Genomic DNA, 22,362 nt, shown 5'->3' on the forward strand with positions numbered 1-22,362 from the left:
GATCTCCTCCTCTCTCCCTCCGGGTAGGCTAGCATGATTTAGCCCATCACGGTAGAGGTCTCAGCCAGGGTCGATTCTTGGAGTGCTGTCTTCCTGCCTCGCTGGCCCATGGTGCTGTCTTCTTCTTGAGGGATGCCTCGTTCAAGGTAGCGTCTTCGAAGCCACGTTCTGAAGTTCTTGCCCCTCACTTCCCTCGGAATATCTCGACTTCTTACTACAATGAAATATTCACTTTAAACACAACGCAACATTCTGGACATTTATTTAGGTTGAGCTAGCACACAGCGCTAACACTTTGCAATACACACTCCTCGTCCTCCATTCTCGTATAACTGCATACTCGCTAACTTGTGCACCGTGCCACAAACTATTTTCTGCTCTAGAGACTATCCACTCGGTTATTGTGTTTTTATGCCCGCTTAATTTGGATCCAACAGTCTATCAGAGGATAGATATAGACCTCCTTAGCCTATTGTCCACACTTCCTCGGCACCTCGGGAGCTTCGCCCCTACCGCTATTATCAGAGTCTATAAGTACGGCGTTCTTTTGTTGCTGATACAATTAACCACACGCGATCTCATTGATAGGCATCTGAACATCGCGCCACCTATAAATCCACCACCTGTAACTCTGTAAGTCACCTATCCACTGGATCAATGTTATCGCACTGTAATAATTACACACTGTCTTTGTTCTGAACAAAAGGTTTCTGCCGCAATCTAGGCAGACGTGCGACGCGTGCTGGCAGCAATATGATCGTCAACTGGATGATCTCCCCCCATATCACTCAGCTTTTATATGAGGCAACACACCAAAGGACGCCAGGGGAAGTCCCGAGAAGCAACTTGAGTCTGGAATGTGGCCACTACAGAGCTTCCCACGGTGGTTCTGCTTGGTACATATTTATTGATCTCATTCTATGTTAATAAACCTAGAGGCATCCATAGCTGCGTAAAATTCTGGCCATCATTTCCATCTTTTTATTTTCCTGAGAAACCTTCAATTACGGGAATTACGACTCAATTTCCGTAATGTGGTGGGCCTGTCTGCTCCCGCTAAAAATCTCTGTTAAGATGGCAGGTCTCTCCCCCAGACAGAATCCCATCTCTCTTTCTCTCTTCCTCACATATTCTTTCTTTGTCACACATGACCACGCCTTGCCTCGGGAAATCATCTTCTCGATTCCCGCGCTCTATAAAGCATCACGCCCTCACAAGCGGCGTCCTACTGCAAAAATTTTTACTGCGTTAAATACCCATTCTCGCGGTTAAGTATAATGGTACAGTATAACATTATGAACTTTGTTCCAGTAATATGACATCAGCAGGAGACCCTGAACCTTGCAGTTCACTACACGGTAATCCTCAAGAGCAATGTTGTAGTTTTGCGTCACTGTTGATCATACTTAATGCCATCTGTTTCTGTAGTTTAGCGGTTAGCACGATTAGCAGGCATTGTCGGAAACTTGGGTTCAAATCCCAGTGCTGCCAGAGATTTAAGGATAGCGGGATTTCTGGTGTGTCTTTAAAATTGTATTTGCAAATCACCTCCAATGAAGGTGTGCCTATAAAGAACTGTACGACCTTGGGATGAGGACACGAGTTAACTTACCATGCTTAATAGAGATATCTGACGTATCAATTTCCTTTAATACCTTAATATTAAAACCTTTGAGGCCCTTCGAAGGATACCTCCTTCCTTACCTATCAGCAACCATCATGAGATCTTTCTCTTGGGTCGGTTACGGGTTCTTAAGTAAAAGGTGGGTTTCAGTAATTTAAAACTAATGTCCACAATGAGTGAACTCGATTTAAAAGTGTTGGTTTATTGGCCATTTGAAAAGACATCTGAAAACTTGTAAATTTCACAACAGCTGATCAGCGAACCCAAAAATATCTCCGTTTAGAAACAAACGAATAGTAACAACTATGATTAGAGACGCTGGCATTGGGGACCTTAACTTAATTGCCTGAGGGGCATCCTTACTAGAAACCACCATTTTAATTTAATAAAATAAAGAAAGTCTGGAGATCCCTGAGATCGGTTTACATTGTGACTGTATGTATCACCATAATGATTCATGATAATCCAGCCCCGTAACACGAGCTCTGGAATCTTGGTATAATTAAGGCTGTCCAATGAGTATGTGTCACACGGTTATTGTACGGCATGGACCCTTAATTGAATCGATGTGACCTGCAACTATGTCATGTGATTTTCGTTAAAGACACGAAGAATGATGCTATAATGGCAGATAATCCTAATCTAAGTCACTGAGTTTGATGACCACATGACCATCTGAATTTCTAGGCTGAAGGCTGAACACAATTAAGTTAAAGTAGTTGATAACCAAGGTTTCCGTTTTAGTAAATCCCAACACATCCTGTGCTCAACCAAATAAATCTCAGAGAAACAACGACAGCAAACGCCCACTACACTTGTGGCAGTAAAGTTCTTTGCTATCGAACATATCCCCTTAATCGTTACGTTAATAGGTTCAATTTTCCCAGAAATTAAAACTATGATTTCCAGAATACATATTCATTTCTCAAAATACGGTTTCACTGAATTGAATAAATTAATAAATGAAGTAATCTCATAATCCTGATTAACAACGAATTTATTATCCGGGACGAAGTGGTTTCTTTAAACTCCCTGTTTCAATTAAGTTTACGTTATTACTTGGACATGTTTACCAGAAACATTCCTTTAAAAGAAAATATTTATCTATGTTTATTCTCACAGCTTTCTTGTTTTGCAAATGTAATACGAAAGACATGATCATAATCACCGATACCATTTGTTTATTTCATTAATTCACTCAACAATTTTACGTTATAACACTAGTAATTATTGAGAAAATAGTTCTGATAATCCTAAACATAAATCCTATATTTTGCATAAATTACACCCAACGCAAAATAAAACAACCCATGTCAATCTCTTATAACGTCTACGGTTATCCCTTGGACTAATTCCGGTGACTCCTTCCGATATGATTTCATGTTGATGAGACTCAAGTGCCGTAATGCACCTCACCCAAACTCTAGGGTGAATGGACTACTGCATAACTATGTGCTCCACAGGCATGACCTCATAGCACACGAACCTACAATTGTGCCTTGGAGACCAAAACAACATCTCATCAACTGGATTGACAAGCTATCGTGACATTCAAATAAAATAATCGCAGGGCCTTGGACAATCCTCAACAACACTAAGCAACATTACTACAGGTTATCAAATGTTGACACCCCTCAGAATGGTTATTTACAACGTAACACAACATCATATCATTTCCGTCGCACCTATAATGAATCTAAAATTCTCTACCAAACGATTCTCTTTATTAAGTAATGAAATCTACATCCAAACATTTATTATACATGACAAATCTCAGTTACAATTCCTTTCCGACAAACGAGCTGGCTCGCTCGCGTAAACAGTTGGTCACTCTACCTGGAAGGAAGACCCATCTGGTTACCTCTATGAAAGCTAACACGTTATCTCCTCTAACTGTATCAAAATGAAATCTTACCTCGTCGGCAACTCATGTGAAAGACAATAGTTAACCAATGCAGAATATGTGAAAAGATTTTATTTAAAACGTCACTTGAAATGTTCCTAGCCACCACGTCCTACGGTTTCACGTAGGATCCTAATTATGATGACCCTATTCCCATACCATTAAATTACACAAATAAATCTTCGGGTTCCCTACAATGAAAAATACCGGCAACAAATATCACTTCAACACTACAGGATTTCAACCACCTGCGCCACATTTCCTCCTAACTCTGCAAGACTTGAACCACTTGTCACCTCAAATTCCCCACATGAAAATAATAAGGAATATCGCTCTTACGCGCTCCACTATGCTGTTACATAAACAATCTTTGACAAACTAAACATCCCGTATCCCATATCTGAGTCTGACCATAAAATATTTTCAAACCGAAACTCACAACTTTACTTACAAAATGTTACCGTTAATTTTCTCCTCACCAATTCTATACATAATTTTTAAAACATTTGGATTAACACTTTCCTTCCACAAATCACACGCCAGTTTCACCTCGTACATTCCTTGACAAACTCTACAGCTCCGACTACATACGGCGCGCGCTCCCAAACAGCTTACGTTCCATCATTATTATACGATCGCTTTAAGTAGTAAACCACGGATTACATTTACGGGAATTGCAGCTTCTCACTGAACAAAACTTCGTGATAAATTTATATCTTAACTTGGGCAAACAACAAATATAGGAATAAACGTACGGATATGATACCCAGCTCTACACATTACTTTTACAACCATTAGCTCTACTATTCTACAACATTTCACACGCTAGATTCGCGGCTCTGCCGATTTTCCAGGAAACATAAAATGACCTTTCGTCGTATACTTCTGACATTTGCACAAAATAAAGGGTGACCAAAGAGTGTCACCGATGCACAAATAAAATGGCCACATAATGAAATAAACAAAAAATGTTGCAAAGGGTAGCTTACATACCTGGAAGTCGTACGTGGCCCTGCTTCGTTACAGGCAGACCAGCCTCTCTCAATCTCTTATCTAGACATCCCAACAGGAAGTGTCCTTACAAAATACACTTTTCCTTTCATCAGGATTCGTAACCTGTGTGTAATGTTTTATATTGATTATTTTATATTGCATCTGAAAATAATGACATATAAAAAATATAAACGGCCTTCACACGTTTCTTCCTTGCACGGAGCAAACACGTTTGTCTAACCACCGATCCGCATACGCAATACTTTATAGTACAACAATGATATTTTCTAATTCAACTGCAGCATTTGGGCATTAAAATGACCGTATTTTGCCTGAACCTGAATCTGAATAATGATTCCACATTTTGGAATATCGTCGATTTACTTTTTAACCTATTTCCACTTGGAGATGATGTTACAGCCACCTTCGGCCAAACCTATCTTCCCTTTTGTGACTTTGTCTTCCCAACACTGGTTTGCAATGCTATTCTGAAATGCGTGGAGTCGCCCCAAATTCACTGGACACAATGGGCACTCGCAAATGGCGCGGCGTGGTTTTATACATGTTTCTCCCACTCCCATGCTATTTGCATTTACCGCCAAAATTTTACTGACACAGTTTTACCTCACAGAAAATGTAATTATGGCTGATTCTAAAATAACACACATTTTAGCTTGGTAGCGATGCTGATGATAAGCATTAAGGGTTCCTCTCAACAAATTTGAGTCTTTACATTAACCCATAAGCTAGTCACTATATCTTGGTCGGTGTAACAAAGTTTGAACAAACAGGAGCATCCTTTCGGTAATTTTCCTTCTTGGGCTATTTAGTGGCCTAATGTCCTTATCACTAACAACCAAATTGTTTCATTTACGACCACCTGACGTTTACAATGGCGGCTTCATCGCCAATTCCCTTGAAACGGAATTTCAGCTAATATAGTTCCGCGCCAAACAGTTTGTATTCCTGCACATTCTACACGTGTGGGTGACGTAATTTCTGTTGCGTGACAAAGGTAATATCCCACCTGCTCTGCATATGTCACCTCTGGTCAGAAATAAAAATCACAACTACAGCCCCTCATGACCTGGCGCGCTGGAATTAATTGGTGCTCGTGTAATAAATGTAGGAATCTGGCTCATCAAGACTCAAAGGTCAATGGTTCAATATCTATTCTGAGGATAGGACTACTATTATCTTTAGTTAAGAGGCATGCATCACTTTGTTTATGGAAGCTATTTATATTACACAACTAAAGGGAAAGTTATAAAAATATACCCGAATATAACATATGAATATATAGACTGGTGCAAGAAAGTATGGACGGTAACGAACTGACTTTGAATAAATTGCAAATATCCTTCTAATGATTGGTGAATGAACGCATATATTTCCACAACTTGTTCCAGAACTTTTCATTTACTGGATTCGGATTTTAAAAACAAGTGGCTGCGCAGCTCGGGTCACGTAGCTGTCAGCCTGCATTCTGCAGATAGTGGGTTCGAACCCCACTGTCGGCAGCCCTGAACATGGTTTCCCGTAGTTTCCTATTTTCACTGCAGGCAAGTGCTGGACTGTACCTTAATCAAGACCACAGTATATTCCATGCTACTTGTAGCCCTTTCCATTCCCATCGGCGCCTTAAGACCTACCTGTGTCAGTGCGACGTAAAGCAAATTGTAAAAAAAAAATGTAAATGCCTTTAGGTCTTTAGTCTGTAAGTCTCAGTGAATTTACTGAACCCCCCATAATCCACTACTTTAAATTAACTCTGTGGCCTTGTTTGGTTCATTCCTATTATTTTTAAATCATTAGAAACTGAGTCTAAAAATCGTCGACATGGTCCCCTCCACTTCTCTTGCCCTCCATGACCGAGACCATTATTCTCCGAGGTAACCTGTCCCCCTAGATTTGTTTCACATGACCCCACCACAAAAGCCATTTTTTGAGTACTGCTTCATCCAAGGAGTTTATTCCTAACTTTCATATCCTCATTCCAAGTACCCTCCTGCCATTGTTCCCACAGGCTTGTACCAGCCATCATTCTCGCTACTTGCCTGTCTGTTACCTTTAACTTATCCATCCAGGTATTTTCTAATTTACAATGTGCAGTATCGTAAACATATAAAACTAATCAAAAATAACATTACGCTGGCCGACAAATGTCGCTATTTTCCAAAAACAAATTCGTCAGCGTCGGGTAAGAAATATATACACCAGACGGTCCGCGAGCACCGTACCTTCTGCTTACAAATATCCCGCATGCAACAGTGATGAATGGGATGCCTAATAACTGATTTTCACAGGGGCACTACTGCCAGCTGGCATGTTACATCAGAATAAGGAGAGTTAACAGCCAGACGGTCGCTCGCAGCATTTTCCTCAGGACTACCCCTCCAATGCAACCCCTTGCATTAGTAAACCTCATTTTCGTCTGCATAGTACTAGGCTGGTGTATGGTACAGCTGCACTACATTTGCTGTCTACATATCGACAATGGCTAGTGCGTTCAGCAACGACGAATACACAGACATCATTCTGATCTATGGAGAATCTCACCGGAAAGCACGCAAAGCTCTCAGACAGGATGCACAGGTGTTTCCAAACAGAAGGCTGCCTTATATGCAAGTATTTCGCCGAACAGAACTGCAATTAAGAATAGTTCAAGGCGCGTAAGAGCTGATGCAGAATCGTCTGCAACATTGCTGACGTGCAGAATGTAGTGAAATAATTTGAACGCAATTCTCTTCACGGAAATTGAACTTTGCCTTACTGTGATGATGAAACAGTAATAATAATAATAATAATAATAATAATAATAATAATAATAATAATAATAATAATAATAATAATAATACACAAACCATCATTGTTACAACATGCACGTGTTTAATGTTATTTAATTCAAAACCGAGCTGCGGATGAGCTAGGAGTATGCCGAACGTCAATACAATGGATTCCGAAAATGGCACCAATACAAGGCGTATCAACATCATCAACTTTAAGGAGATAATTTTGATCACAGGGTAACTTAAAATTGCCGAAGAATGGCCGCGGCATACAGCAAGATCCACATTTTATCACGAATATCCTGTGGAGCGATGATGATACCTTTCGAATGGTTCCATCGTCAACACTCAAAATCTGCACTATACGGCTCCAGCAAACCCCCGCTGGGTTCTAGCACAGCATATGCAATTCCAGTGGGGTTTAATATGTGATGCGGTATTCCGGGATACTACAGTTGGCCTACATTGTTGGGCCTGTTATAACTCATATAGGTTCGCCGGTAGGGTTATCTAGAACTTTTAGAGACCAAATTGTCTCTATAAAACTTTCTAGAATATATTCCACTGCAGACAACACTGCAACATTGGTTCCAGCATGATGGTGCACCACCTCACTACTTTCGAGCCGGTAGGGAACATCTTCTTGCACGATATCCTGAACGGTGGATAGGTCGTGGTGGACCCCTGCAGTGGCCAACACGATCGCCTGATCTCACCCTCTGTGATTTCTTTTGTGGGGATATATCAAATCTAAAGTGTACGAAACTGAGCCAGAAAATGCTGAACAATTACAACAACGAATTCGTAAAGCCTGTGCTGCAGTGACAACTGAAATGTTTAGACGTGTCCATGCAAACATTGCGAGGGGTATTCAGCATTGCCTGCACCATAAGGGACATGTGTTTGAGCGTATCTATTAAGAGTATAAGTGGAAGAAAACGTTCTGGTAGATCCAAGTGGGACATTTTAATTTTCTGAGGTTTTGAAGCTATGTTAATACGTATTAGTTTCTGTTTCATACAAACAACTCTTTTATAGAGTGCAATGATTGAACGTGTATAAATTAATAACTTATTCAATTTTATTTTCTGCATCTTTGGTGCATTTATAAATGCAGTTTGTTGTAGAACGTGTGAAATAAAATGACTGCAATTTGTTTCACAACATCCAAAATACGGTACGTTGTCGCTCCTTCGAGAACAAGTGATTAGGCATCCCATATATCACTAGTGAATGGGGGACCTCTGTAAGCAGAAAGTATGGCGCTCACGGGCCGCCTGGTGTACATGAAGTAAACGGAATGCGGGAACTTGATAACTGAGCGGAATAATCACTGGCTTCTTACCTAGTTCACCGCACTACAAATCCCGTTCAATAAATGTGGGAATTTTGAATTGAGGAGTCAAGTCCCCGTGATTCATATTTCACGTAAAACTGGAGGTCCCATAGCCTCGTAAAATACTTTTAGCTTGCTTGGAAAAGCCTCATGGACTACTTATTGCAAAATTCTTGATAATTCACCTCCAAAGAACAAAAGGTTTCTGTGTGGAGTACGAAAAACTCTCAGGCTTATTTTCGACTTGGCCACGGCATAAAACCTCCATGCACTTCCTGCGCCTAGTGCTATTCCTATTGAAAGTCATTCCGATTCTTCTATGAAAATTGAGCATCCAGGTTGCCATTATTCTCGCGTTATTTTTAGCTTTACGACTACTGCTCTGAGTGAGCAGTTGGAGCAACATTGAAGTAATGTAGTTGCTCAGTAAACTGAGACGATATTCTTCCGGTTCATTCTGGTGAAATTTGGGAGTAAGCATTATACAGTACATTCTGCCTAATTACTTAATATAAACCCAATACCTGGCAGGAGCAGACCAGATGACGATAATTACATACGGCCACTTGAATGGCCTGTGACACGTACACGTGAGCTTTATTCTAGCCATACTCGTCCATCCCCTCTCCTGCAATGTTCAAGCGTTTCCCGAGAATTCAGGCTCCGCTTTGACCGGAAGAGGAGCAGTCCTTATATTATTTTCTCTGAAACTTCCAGTGTATATTTGTAGGTAAAATTTTGCAAGCTTGCTTGTGTTAAGTTGTCATAAATGGGATTCATTTTCATTTTAAAAAAAGACTGACCAGACTATTGTATGGAGAGAAGTAAATTAGAATTATGTTCTACGCTATGATAGAAATGTTCTTTCATAGTTACCCACCTCATCTCCTGGACAAAAGCGGTATGGTAGATGTCACGCTCTCTTTCTTCACAACTCTGCCTCCAAATAAACCAAAATACATGCTTCAGTTCTGATACCAAAATCATATTATTTAAAAGCACTAAGACCACAGGACATTTGACTTGACGACGGTGACCCAATACCTTCTTAAGAAGTAAGAATGAAAATAATACTACAACTACATGATTTAATTTCGAACTGTAGTATGCATTATGGTGGCCAAAGTCCAACAGAGTTGATGATACTTCATCCGGCGTGACAATCGACACTAAAATACAGTCCATTCGAAATGCCACGTCGACAACGTGTAATTAATGTACTTAAGTCAAGATACAGTTCGACCCGTATGACGTGTATGACGTCATGTTGTCAGTTTATAGACAACGTCCAATCCGGGCGAAGAATGTGTACTCAAGTTGGCAGTAGGTAGGCACAATCCATCCCGGAAGAAAAATAGTTATTCAAGTTGATAGTTGATAGACACAGTCCAACCCGGACAAAGAATATGTATTCAAGTTGATAGTTGATAGACACAGTCCAACCCGGACAAAGAATATATATTCAAGTTGATAGTTGATAGACAGACACTATTTAACCCCTACGAAAGGCTAGTATTCAAGATGATAGCATCCCTACTTTGCTCAGTATTAATCTAATTGCCTTCACTTGAAAGACACACAGTCATTCAAAGTTCACAGTTTTTAAATAGTTCTTATTCTATTCGAGCTAATTGGTGTGTTTATGTTAATCACTAGGGGATAGGATTGTGCAGGGCGTAGACGTGATCTATTTGCACCGCCTAAAATTGAAGAAGAGCTTAGCTCATGTCAAAATCTAAAATAAACCTCCAGCCAACCAGATGAGAGTACCATACTAAACCCTCTAGAGGTGGTCAAATGATGACTGGCGATTTAATATTCACTGACTCTGAAGCTCTCTCCATTAGCAGAGATACATACTTTCTCCATATAAAATTTCTGCCAATGCCAGGGATTTATATGTACGTGTGTGTACATAATCAACGCAATATTAAATTAAGGAGTGTGAAATTCTCTACTGCTCAGGGGAGCAAAATACTGTCCTAATGTGAATTTATAAATCTGCCCTCCTCATCAGTGTCTTCTGTTACACTTACATCGACTCTCCTTGGATTACAGTTCAAGTTGTCGACATTAGAATATTTTCCTTGTAGCTATAGTTTAACTATATTGGGGAAAAAGTGAAATATTCGTTACTTTACACTACATGCATATATTCAATTAGCTACCAAATATTTCACCCTTTCTCTGCGATTTTCAACATCTGCCTTTGGCTCTGATAAATGTAGATTCTTCTAGTCTCAGGGGTTCCGAGTTCTTCAGTACCTTGTTGACATAAATCGGCGAGTGGCACAAGGAAACCTAATTATTACCTGAAATAATATTCAAGAAGTGGGCAACAAGGATTTTTATAAAAAATATAATGTTGAATTCAATAGACGTGAGACATCAAATAAAAAATGACATTAATGAAACAGATGACAGAAATTTGACAAAAATTTGGGAAAATGAAGTTTTCAGAAAGATGGTTTTTTTGTTATTGACTTAAGCTATCATAAATTGTCATTCTTCTTCTTTTCCACCGCTTTTAGCACACCTGTGGGGACGCGGGTGCGAACTGTATAGCACATGTGGATTCGGCCTAGTTCTACGGCAGGATGCCCTTCCTGACGCCAAGCCTATATGGAGGGATGTAATCACTATTGCGTGTTTCTGTGGTGGTTGGTAGTGCAGTGTGTTGTCTGAATATGAAGAGGAAAGTGTTGGGACAAACACAAACACCCAGATTCCGGCCAGAAGAATTAATCAGAGGCGATTAAAATCGCCGACCCGGCCGAGAATCGAACCCGGGACCCTCTGAAACGAAGACTTCAACGCTGATCATTCAGTCAATGAGTCGGACCTAACATAACTACAGTCACTCTCTAGTTTGTGAACCATGGGCAAAGGCTGAGTTGCCTAGCAAGTGGACTTGTGATTCGGGATATCATTTGCTTTGGAATTTTAGTGGGCATCTCGGACTTATTCTAAGTTGCGACCCACCGTTTTCCCAGGCAGCTAGGACTATACCAGCCACCGTTGTCCCTAACCCGTTAGAGGAGAGATTCTCGCATGGACTACTATGTTCAAAGATATAAGCTTCATTGTTGTTTCCGTACTGAACTGAGATCACAGAGATGCGTTATTTATAAGGTTCAACCTATTCAATAAGAATTACATGTTGTATAGATGTTATTTACAAGATTTATTTAACATGGGGCCGGTTTCGACATTTAAATATCATCCTCAGCCATAAACAAATCACAAACAAATGAGCAAGAACATAATAATTAAAATTGGTGTAGTGACACATTTGACACACGACACCTCGTAATCTGCAGGCCTTTGGGCTGAGCAGCGGTCGCTTGGTAGGCCAAGGCCCTTCAAGGGCTGTAGTGCCATGGGGTTCGGTTTTTTTTTTAGTGACACATTGAAATATGTACATTCTAAGATTAAGAAAACTTCAAATTATGCCACATTCGCTATATTATTTTCCCTATAACTCAGCAGGTAAGTAGTAATCTTGAAATTTACACATTTCAATGTGTCACTACACCAATGTTATTATTATATCCTTGCTCCTTTGTTTGTGACTTGTTTATGGCTGATGACGACATTTAAATGTCGAAACCGGTCCCATGTTAAGAAAATGTTGTAAATAACATCTATACAACACGTAATTAGTATTTAATAGGTTGAATCTTATAAATAACTCATCTCTGCGGACTACTATGTGCAAATTGGGTAGCATCCTGCTTCTCAGAATTTTTACCGATCACTCTCAGAACGTCTTAATCGAGCCTGGACCTTTGGAAGTAACTAAGTACCACTTCCACTTGAAAGGTGAGGGAATCCTTAGAAACAACTTGGCGTATGAAATGGAATTTGATGGGGAGCTATCAATAATACTTGGGCTTGTAGAAGAAAGAAAGTGTAGTAGAACCGGCTGAGACAGCAGTGAGGATGCGTCTAGATGTGTTACAGGAGATTACAAACTGTTCTACAAGGTGTTTGAAAGGAAAGGGCATTGTGTGGGGTAGGATTTTTCTTCAGCGGTACTACTGCACGCAACATAACACCCCCCTCCCATGGCACTAGAGCCCTGAAGGGCCACTTGATCTACCAAGCGACCGCTGTTCAGCCCGAAGGCTTGCAGATTACGAGGTGTCGTGTGGTCAGCACGTCGAGTCTTCTCGGCCTTTATTCTTGGCTCTCTAGACCGGGGCCGCTATCTCACCGTCAGATAGCTCCTCAATTCTAATCACGTAGGCCGAGTGGACATCGAACCAGCCATCAGATCCAGGTAAAAAACCCTGGTTTGGCCGGGAATCGAATCCGGGGCCTTCGGATAAGAGGCAACATGCTCCCCTACACCACGAGGCCGGCGCACGCAACATAGTTTCTGTAAATGAGTAAATGAAGTGGGTAGATTAAGCATTTCGAGGAAGTAGGGCGAGAACTGTCTCTTTCTATTTACCATGTGAAGCTGCAGATCAAGATGAAGTCTCAGCCTATTCACCATGTGAAGTTACAGGCTCAGTCTATTCACCATGTGAAGTTGCAGATGAGGATGATGTTGACAAGTTTCATGAAGCACTGAGTGGCATCGTAGTGAGGGTTAACAGCAAATATACAAATAGGGTTGTGCTAATGGGCGATTTCATTGCGAGATTTGGAAATAGAAGTGAAGGATATAAGAAGGTGATGAGTAAATGTGGGGAAGATATGGAAACAGTAGGAATGAGAAGCGTTCACTGAGCTTATGTGCTAGTATGGGATTAGCCGTTACGAATACATTTTTCGAGCGTTAAGATATTAACCACTACACATGGGAGGGTAGGAGCACCAGTTCAATGAAAGATTATATCGTAACCGGCTTTGAATTCTGTCAGAACTCTGTTAGAAATATCTGGGTAATCCGGGGAATTTTCGATGATACAGACCGCTATCTGATGTGTAGTGAACAAAGTATATATCTCTAAGCTTAGAACAAGGATAGTGAAATCTGGTTGCAGACCAATGAGGATAAAAAAATCTCCAGGGTGAGGAAATTAGACAGAGCTACATGGATATGATAAGTGAAAAGTTCCAAACAATAGTCAGTAAAATGTTACAGAATGGTGGAATACAGGGATGCTTTAGCAGAAACAGCAGGGGAGTGGCTAGTAGAAAAGGTGTGTAAAGATGGGCAATATACATCGTCGCTGCCCCTGCAAAAACGGCTATATGAATTATTTTAGCTTAGAACTTTGGCCGGTGAGGTTATGTCGTCTAAGGTACAATACTGTGCGAGTAAGGTCAAGGAATTCTCGCTCTTCATAACGTATGTGCTGCGTGTCATTATTTCTCCGAAAATATTGTCATATAGCGGTCTTCACGGGCTCAACAACAGTATGAATGATTATGCATAGTCGCTAAGGAAGCTCGAAATCCCTGTTTAAGCTTCAATTTGTCCAGCGCAAATTCTACATGGGGCGACAGGTGTTGAACTCCGCGTTTAACTTTAGGACCGTAACGGACCCTGTTCATATTTCTAAATGCCCTACCGTTACCACCTTCCCACGTTCTAAGTGAGATTCATGGACCACCCAGGATCAATCTAGGACCTTGCCAGAAGTTTAAGGTCGGATGTCTCTGGTGTTACCACCTGCAGGTCATTTACATCATTACACCCAATATCACCAGAATTCGTTGTTTTGGTGTTGTTTTTTGTTCTTTTTTTTTTGCTAGTTTCTTTACGTAGCACAGACACAGATAGGTCTTATGGCGACGATGGGACAGGGAAGGGCTGGGAGTGGGAAGGAAGCAGCCGTGGCCTTAATTAAGGTACAGCCCCAGCATTTGCCTGGTGTAAAAATGGGAAACCACGGAAGACCATTTTCAGGGCTGCCAACAGTGGGGTTTGAACCTACTATCTCCAGAATACTGGATACTGGCCGCACTTAAGCGACTGCAGCTATCGAGCTCGGTACCAGAATTCGAACTCAGTACACTTGGGTTCAGTGTCAAGTAAGTAGATCACTGCACCAGGATGCCTCAAATACTTGAAAATTGCATATAATAATGATACACATTCGTACGTGTGTCCTCAGCTCGAAGGCTGTTTGGATCCCCAAAAAGCTGAAAATTAGCCGCGAAAAATAACTTAGGCGTAACTGAAGATGCATACTAAAGAAACGGGGAGAGAGGTAGTTTACCGTTGCTTTTCTCCACAGAGCCAGAAGGTGCTATTGCATATCCGTCTGCCTACCCCATTGATTTTGTATAAGTCAATAATAATGGCGTGCGGCTTTCGAAGAGGCCTGTTACAGGTTTATCGAGTTGACGCCGTATAGGCGACGTGCGCGTCCAAGAGGATAGGGCCCTACCTATGATGGTTCCTGTGATGAAGACGTCACACACATACACACCCAGCCCTCGAGCCATCGGGATTAACCAATTAATGTTAAAATTGCCGACCCGACCGGGAATAGCACCCGTGAACCCTTAGACCAATGGTTAGCACGTTAAGCAATTAGTCATGGAGGCGAACTTTCTACAAGTTGCTTTACATCGCGCCGACACAGGTAGGTCTTACAGCGACGATGGAGTACAAAGGGGCTAGGAATGGGAAGGAAGCGGTCGTGGCCTTAATTAAGTTTGCCTGGTGGGTAAATTGGAACCAACGGAAAACCGTCTTCAGTGCTGCCGACAGTGGGGTTTAAACCGTCTATCTCCCAAATGCAAGCTCACTTCTGCGTGCCCTTAACCGCATGGCCAACTCATTTGGTTAGAGAAGTCAAGAAGAGCTAGGATTGTGACTTGTGTTTTGTCCACCGCATTAAGAATATCGTCTGTAACCTCAAGTAGTGCGGTACTAGGGCTATGGTTGCGTCGAAAACCCGACTGGTATTCGTCAAAAATATCGTGTATTTCTACACAGTTGGAAACTTTCTGGTGTACAGTGTGTAATAGAGCTTTTGAAAGCGCCAATTATATACTCACTGGTCGGTAGTCAGTTACGTCTTCAGGTTGTAGTTGCTGCCCATATTTCCTCTCTGTAATTCGTAGGTCCAAAAGTGGTGAAATGTTTATTGAGTGAGTCCAGGGGTACGTCAGTAGGATGATCGCGTTTTGTTTACCTATCCCAAACTTTCTTAGTTCTTTCCAAACCTTAGCAGGTCTAGTATTCTGTTTTAACAGGGTATGTGCATGTCTCATACAAGCTTAACGTACCGTTTGCCATGTGTTATTTCGTAGCCGTTTAAATGCGTTTGTCTTGTGTCGGCTGTCGCTTAACCTTCCTATTTGCGGCATCCCGTCTTGCCATTCGTTATCTAAGCTCCGATTTAGCCACGGTGCTGGGGTTCGTGTTGCCCGTAATATTTTCAGCGGGGATGTTGGTCATAGAGCGCGGTTAAAGTTGTTTAATGTTAATGTCATCAACTGTCAACAAATGGTGCCATGGAACATCTAGTGCACATTCAGTAAATAACCTAGAGTCAACTTTAGGGGGATATCTGAATGTGACAGTCCTTGGTTTAGTATTTCGAGTCTTTAAGGCAGTCATGAGCTGAAATTCCCAGTGCTAAAATCTGTATTCTTTGTAGTACTTTCTCCGTATTTTTTACCATCATGAAGTCCATTGTCGTGTATGGTGTGGGCGTGTGGTGTCTCTTCAATAATAATAATAATAATAATAATAATAATAATAATAATAATAATAATAATAATAATAATAATAATAATAATAATAATAATAATAATAATAACCTGTTCCCTTAGAGCAAGAAGATATAATTAGCAGCAATTGATGAGCAAGTGTTGCCCAACGGATTATGACGTCACCCGAGGTCTGTGTGATCAATCTCCTAGCAAAGCCGGGAGAGCCTGACGAGGCTGGCGGGCGAGGGCAATGGGCGCGTCGGCGCTCAGCTAACCCCCTCTCCCTCTCTAACCCCTCAGGCTTCCGGGACAACCAATTTCCGGGTCAGTTGATGCGAGTCCCAAGTGCATGATGGAATATTGAAGCGGATGCCCGGCCGGAGTCAGCCGGATGCACGTCAAGTATTAAAGAGGGAAAACCCCGCTATGCCGCGGGGAGACCCCGAGCGTGTTACAGGTCTGCCAACACGTTATAAAAATATTACGTATACTAGACGTTAATTATATTCTCTATTGTTCCGTCCAAATAGCCCGATAAATTATAAAAGGGGAAACGACCCTCGTTATACGTGAATAGCAATGGAGCTTTCTAATTTAGAGTTATGAATTGTTCTTTTTTCTAATTTGATAACGGGGCTTTGTCCAGCACGATGATGGGAAGTAGCTGAGTTCAAAGATAAACACTCCTGCGTAAGAAGCCACTAAGAAAAGAAGGGGCAAGAGGGATATACGTGTGTTACAGTTAGGAGCCTGCACTCAGCCAAATGAATACACGTGTCTTCATTTGGAAGTCTGGTTGGATTAGAAACATGTTTTCTAGTGTCAAATTTCTTGCAGAGAGAATGTAAATGTAAAATTCAGTTAGTGGAACATAATATACATGTAAACTACAAGGTAATGTGTGAAAGTTGAAACAAAACGTAATTAAACACAGCACACCCATGTATCATTCAGTCAAGTTGATATCTTCATCTTCTGAAATCACACCACATGAAAGTGAAATCACGTAAAAAATATTGTAAAGAAGAGTGCTCACAAATTATAAACTTGTGGCAGCGCAGGAAAAGAAAGAAAGAAAGAAAGAAAGAAAGGGAGATGAATTCATTGCAAGCCAACTGTTGTTACACGGCATGTAAAACATAAGATTGGAATAGTAATAATAATAATGTTATTTGCTTTACGTCCCACTAACTACTTTTTCGGTCTTCGGAGACGCCGAGGTGCCGGAATTTAGTCCCGCGGGAGTTCTTTTACGTGCCAGTAAATCTACCGACACGAGGCTGGCATATTTGAGCACCTTCAAATACCACCGGACTGAGCCAGGATGGAACCTGCCACGGTGGGGTCAGAAGGCCAGCGCCTTAACCGTCTGAGCCACTCAGCCCGGCAGATTGGAATAGTAGTACGGAGTGTAGGTTGTTGGAATACTTAGCTAATTGTACAGTTCATGTTGTATATATACTCGCAGCGTCTCACATAGTACAATGCAACAAGAAATCAAGTGAAATTGAACTGGAACTTGCTTGTCCAAGGAGATCAGGAAGGAAGATAAATTGCTGTGTTATGTTCTAAATAGTATATCCCTCAGTAACCTTCAATATTCCCGTACTCTATCCCTGTAACCGTCACAGCTATCTAGCTATGAATGAAATAACTTCCTTAAATGATAAGTTTGAAGTCGGGCAGGGTGGAACTAATCACTCTTGCACAAATGCGTTCAGCCACAAGTGAATATTTCATCACAACTCCTACCTTCTATGTGTAAGTATTCATAGAATTTATAAAGTAATGAGCCATCCTGGTGATACTGGCTTTACACTCATGTCGCTTTTCGCGAAGAACAACTTATTCTATTCATTTGTAACTTACGTGTTCTCACCACAAGTTTGTACTTCGAAGGTCTGCTAGATGCTAAAATTCATGGTTTTGAATCCCGTAAACAATTTGCTCTCATTTAGGAGTTCCGTCCTTATCGAATAGTGTGGACTGCATGCTCTGATACACACATTTTCAAATACAGTAATTATGCCGTGAAGGTGAAATTTATGTACTGCATTACACGCTATATAGCATTATTAACCCTACATTAATGCATACATGGGAATGAAATCGAAAAAGGTTCTAGGTTCTCCCCAGCAATTCTGGAATGCCCAGGAATCTATTACTTCTCTTTTCAGTGATATGATTTGAGGCTAAATGCATTTTTATCCAGTCCTTCAATCAATATCAAATTAGTCACAAAGCTTGGAACCCAACGTCAGTCAACCGGCTAGGAATAACATCCCCCAACCTCCAGTTATCACAGTTCCTCCCAATAAGATGAGATCTGCTGAATATTAGTTTAAACACCGGTGGCCTAAGTGATTTTAGTGACCATTCGTCTGTTGGGTTATTCTGATAGTTGAATAATTCAGACTATGTTTTGAAGGTTACGTCCTGTCACTTTCTCAGACGAGAATTTCCTGAATGGGGACATGGTAGCCGAGTAACAACGTAACTAAAATCTCACCACAGCGTGGTATTAATCTAGCTCGGTGCATGTAAACATTTTGAGGACAGAAACCATCGCATTCATTGGCATGAATTCTAGGTCAAACTGCAAGTCTCGTTGCTCACGAAACACTACTGTATGTCACTGTACAATGTGCTTTGAAATACCTCGATATATCTGACAAGAGGATGTCTAACTTAGAAGATAAAGCACGCTAGGTTCACCCTGAAGGAAGAAAGAGGATATGGGTTAAGACAGGCGATAGGTCTACGCTTACATGTACGTGGGACTGATGACCCTAGATATCATTACAACTACTACCAATAATAATAATAATAATAATAATAATAATAATAATAATAATAATAATAATGGGTTCGAATCCCACCGTCGGCAGCCTCGAAGATGGTTTCCCGTTGTTTCCCATTTACAAACCTTAATTAAGGCCACGGCCGCTGTCTTCCCAATCCTAGGCATTTTCCACTTCTCTATCACCGACAGCCTTCGATGTGTTAGTGCGACGTTCAACAAGTAGAAAAAATATATTATTATTATTATTATTATTATTATTATTATTATTATTATTATTATTATTATTATTATTATTATTATTATTATTAATAATATTTCTAGTTGCATTACGTCGCACTGACACAGATAGATCTTATAGCGACAATGGGAGAGGAAGGGGTTAGGCGTGGGAAGGAAGCGGCCGTGGTCTTAATTAAGGTTTGAAAATGGGAAACAACGGGAAACCATCTTTGACGCTGCCGACGGTGGGATTCGAACCCATTATTGTAAGTTCCATTCCATTATTTTAATATTGTAATGCATAATGTATTTTTTCTCTTTCCTATCTAATAATTGTGTGGTTAATGTTACATAATTAATTATTTACTAAGCAAGGCTCCAAAATTTGACTGGTGTGAAAATGGGAAACCACGGAAAACCATCTTCAGGGCTGCTGACAGTGGGGTTCGAACACACTATCTCCCGAATACTGGGCACTGGCCGCATTTAAACGACTGCAGCTATCGAGCTCGGTATTATTATTATTATTATTATTATTATTATTATTATTATTTAATATGAATATATGAATTACATTATTCACTCGTACATTCTATATACAAGGGCTGTACTGCAAATTAAATATTTAACATATAAGGAAATAAAGAAAGAAAGAACATAACATTCATAGAACATAATCACTTTAATGCAGAAACGAAAATAACACACGTATCCAGATTTAATTTTGAATAAATATGATAATTTTGAGCCTTGCTTAGTAAATAATTAATTATGTAACATTAACCACACAATTATTAGATAGGAAAGAGAAAAATTACATTATGCGTTACAATATTAAAATAATGAAATGGAACTTACAATAAATGAGAAAAATAAAAACAAATAAGCAACAAACAATAATAGAAAAGCAAACTAGAAACATGACAGCTATAGTCCTAAAATTAAATCAAACTTCTCTTAGTTTACTGCAAGATGCATTAAATTCATCTAGCGTATCTTGAAATATATCAGTTCCAAGAGGATGTAATTTATTGTAAAATGCACATTAGAGTAGGGTAGACCGTACGTTCCTCATCGCCAGATGTTTCATTCCAGGCGTGTGTCAATGTCATACTTCTTACGTGTGTACACCTCTTATGATATGTAACTCCCTCTCGGACTGATTCTGATAGTTCCGTGAGCTTCCGCTTCGAACGCTAGCATTGTACCGCGTCCGGTGAGCAATCTGGTGACGAATGAACGCACCCCTTCCACTTCTATAATAACGTCTAAATTCAAACCTCATTCTTTGAGAAGCCTTTCTCGTGAACAGTCGAGATTTCCTTCTGAAGCCGCAGAGCAAAGTTCTCTGCGGAACGCGAAGAATTTCACCTTATCTTCTTGACACGGCGTAAGCCCAAAAGCCTATATCATGTCTACAGTACTTGAGTCATAGTTCGTAACCCTCTTACATTCTGGTAATAAATATCAAGTGTATCATTTGCATTAGTCATAAAGATGTTAACAATCGAACTTTTTTTATGTCATCTTCATCATTAATAGTGAGAATTGGAGAATTTCCCCCCATTCTTTTAAAGATCTTACCAATACGTGTCCGTAAGAACTTGGAATTCATTTTCCGTCTTACTCCCCTAGCCTTCGACGACAACTGCGGTTAGGGTCTCGCAACTGTGAGCTTGAATTCGGAAGGTTCTGGGTTCGAATCCCAACGTCGGTAGCTCCAAAGATGGTTTTCCTTAATTAAGGCCACGGCCTATATTTTCCCAATCCAAGGCATTTTTCACGCCTCCATCACCGAAAACCTTCGATGTATTAGTGCGACGTACAACAAGTAGAAAAATATAGTATTATTATTATTATTATTATTATTATTATTATTATTATTATTATTACAGGAAGAAGACGAATGATATCTATTTAATGCCTCATCCATTAACTTCTACCGATTTTTAAGGGACACCGGACTCTTTAGATTTGTAAATACCGGGCGAGTTGGCCCTGCGGTTAGGGGCCCGCAGCTGTGAGTTTGCATCCGGGAGATGGTGGGTTTGATCCCCACTGTCGGCAGTCCTGAAAATGGTTTTCCATGGTTTCCCATTTGCACACCAGGCAAATTCTGGTGCTGTTCCTTAATTAAGGCCACGACGTCTTCCTTCCTTTCCTGTCACATCGTCGCCATGAGACCTACCTGGGTCGGTGCGACGTAAAGCAAACAGCAAAAAAGAAATGAAATACGAACATACTAGGCGTAAGTAGGATTTCTTTTCTACAACTTTCAGTACAGACTGCGAAAACTAACACGCCAGTGATTTACTATCTACTAATGTTGTGATTTTAAGCTACAGCGACTGCTATTTCTCATAAAATACACATTATAGGGATAGCAAAAATCCCACGTCTGTCGTCCAGGATTTCATCCGCGGCCACCGTGGTAAAAAGAAAGTTAACTGAGCCGCTCCCTTCCCCCAATAAACCAATCAACAGATCACCGTATAGGTGTACCTCCAAATCTCCAATGCAAATCAATAATACCAACAATGTATAGGCTTAATCCTGTTTGTAATTGACTGCAGTACGGCATGTTCGTTATGTGAAATATTTCAGATCATAATTGTAATAGACAAGAAATCAGTTTACATTCTTGAATATTGGAAATTTAATTGTAAAATGAATTACGCTCATGATGTATTTCCTTGGGCGTAGATAAAAGAAATCCAATCCCATGTGAAAAATCACAGTAGCATATTGTGTCTGCATCACGGATCCCATTTTTGCTTGTGTCTTTCAAATCTCTTCTCGAGTATACATAAAGCGTGAGTGAGGATAAGCTTATACAGATTTCAAGTTTTATGTTCTTCACATTGTGATAGGAAATATCTCGACAATTTTACTCCATTCATCATTACTAAGAGCAGCCGCCATAAGACCTATCTGTGTCGTTGCGAGGTAAAGAAAATTATTTTTAAAATATTAAGAGTGCCTCCGCGTAATAATAATAATAATAATAATAATAATAATAATAATAATGGAGTGGACGCCCTCATACCATACTGAAGGAATGTATATTTGCAT

This window comes from Anabrus simplex, chromosome 2, assembly GCF_040414725.1.
Source record: "Anabrus simplex isolate iqAnaSimp1 chromosome 2, ASM4041472v1, whole genome shotgun sequence".
NCBI classification, from domain to species: Eukaryota; Metazoa; Arthropoda; class Insecta; order Orthoptera; family Tettigoniidae; genus Anabrus; species Anabrus simplex.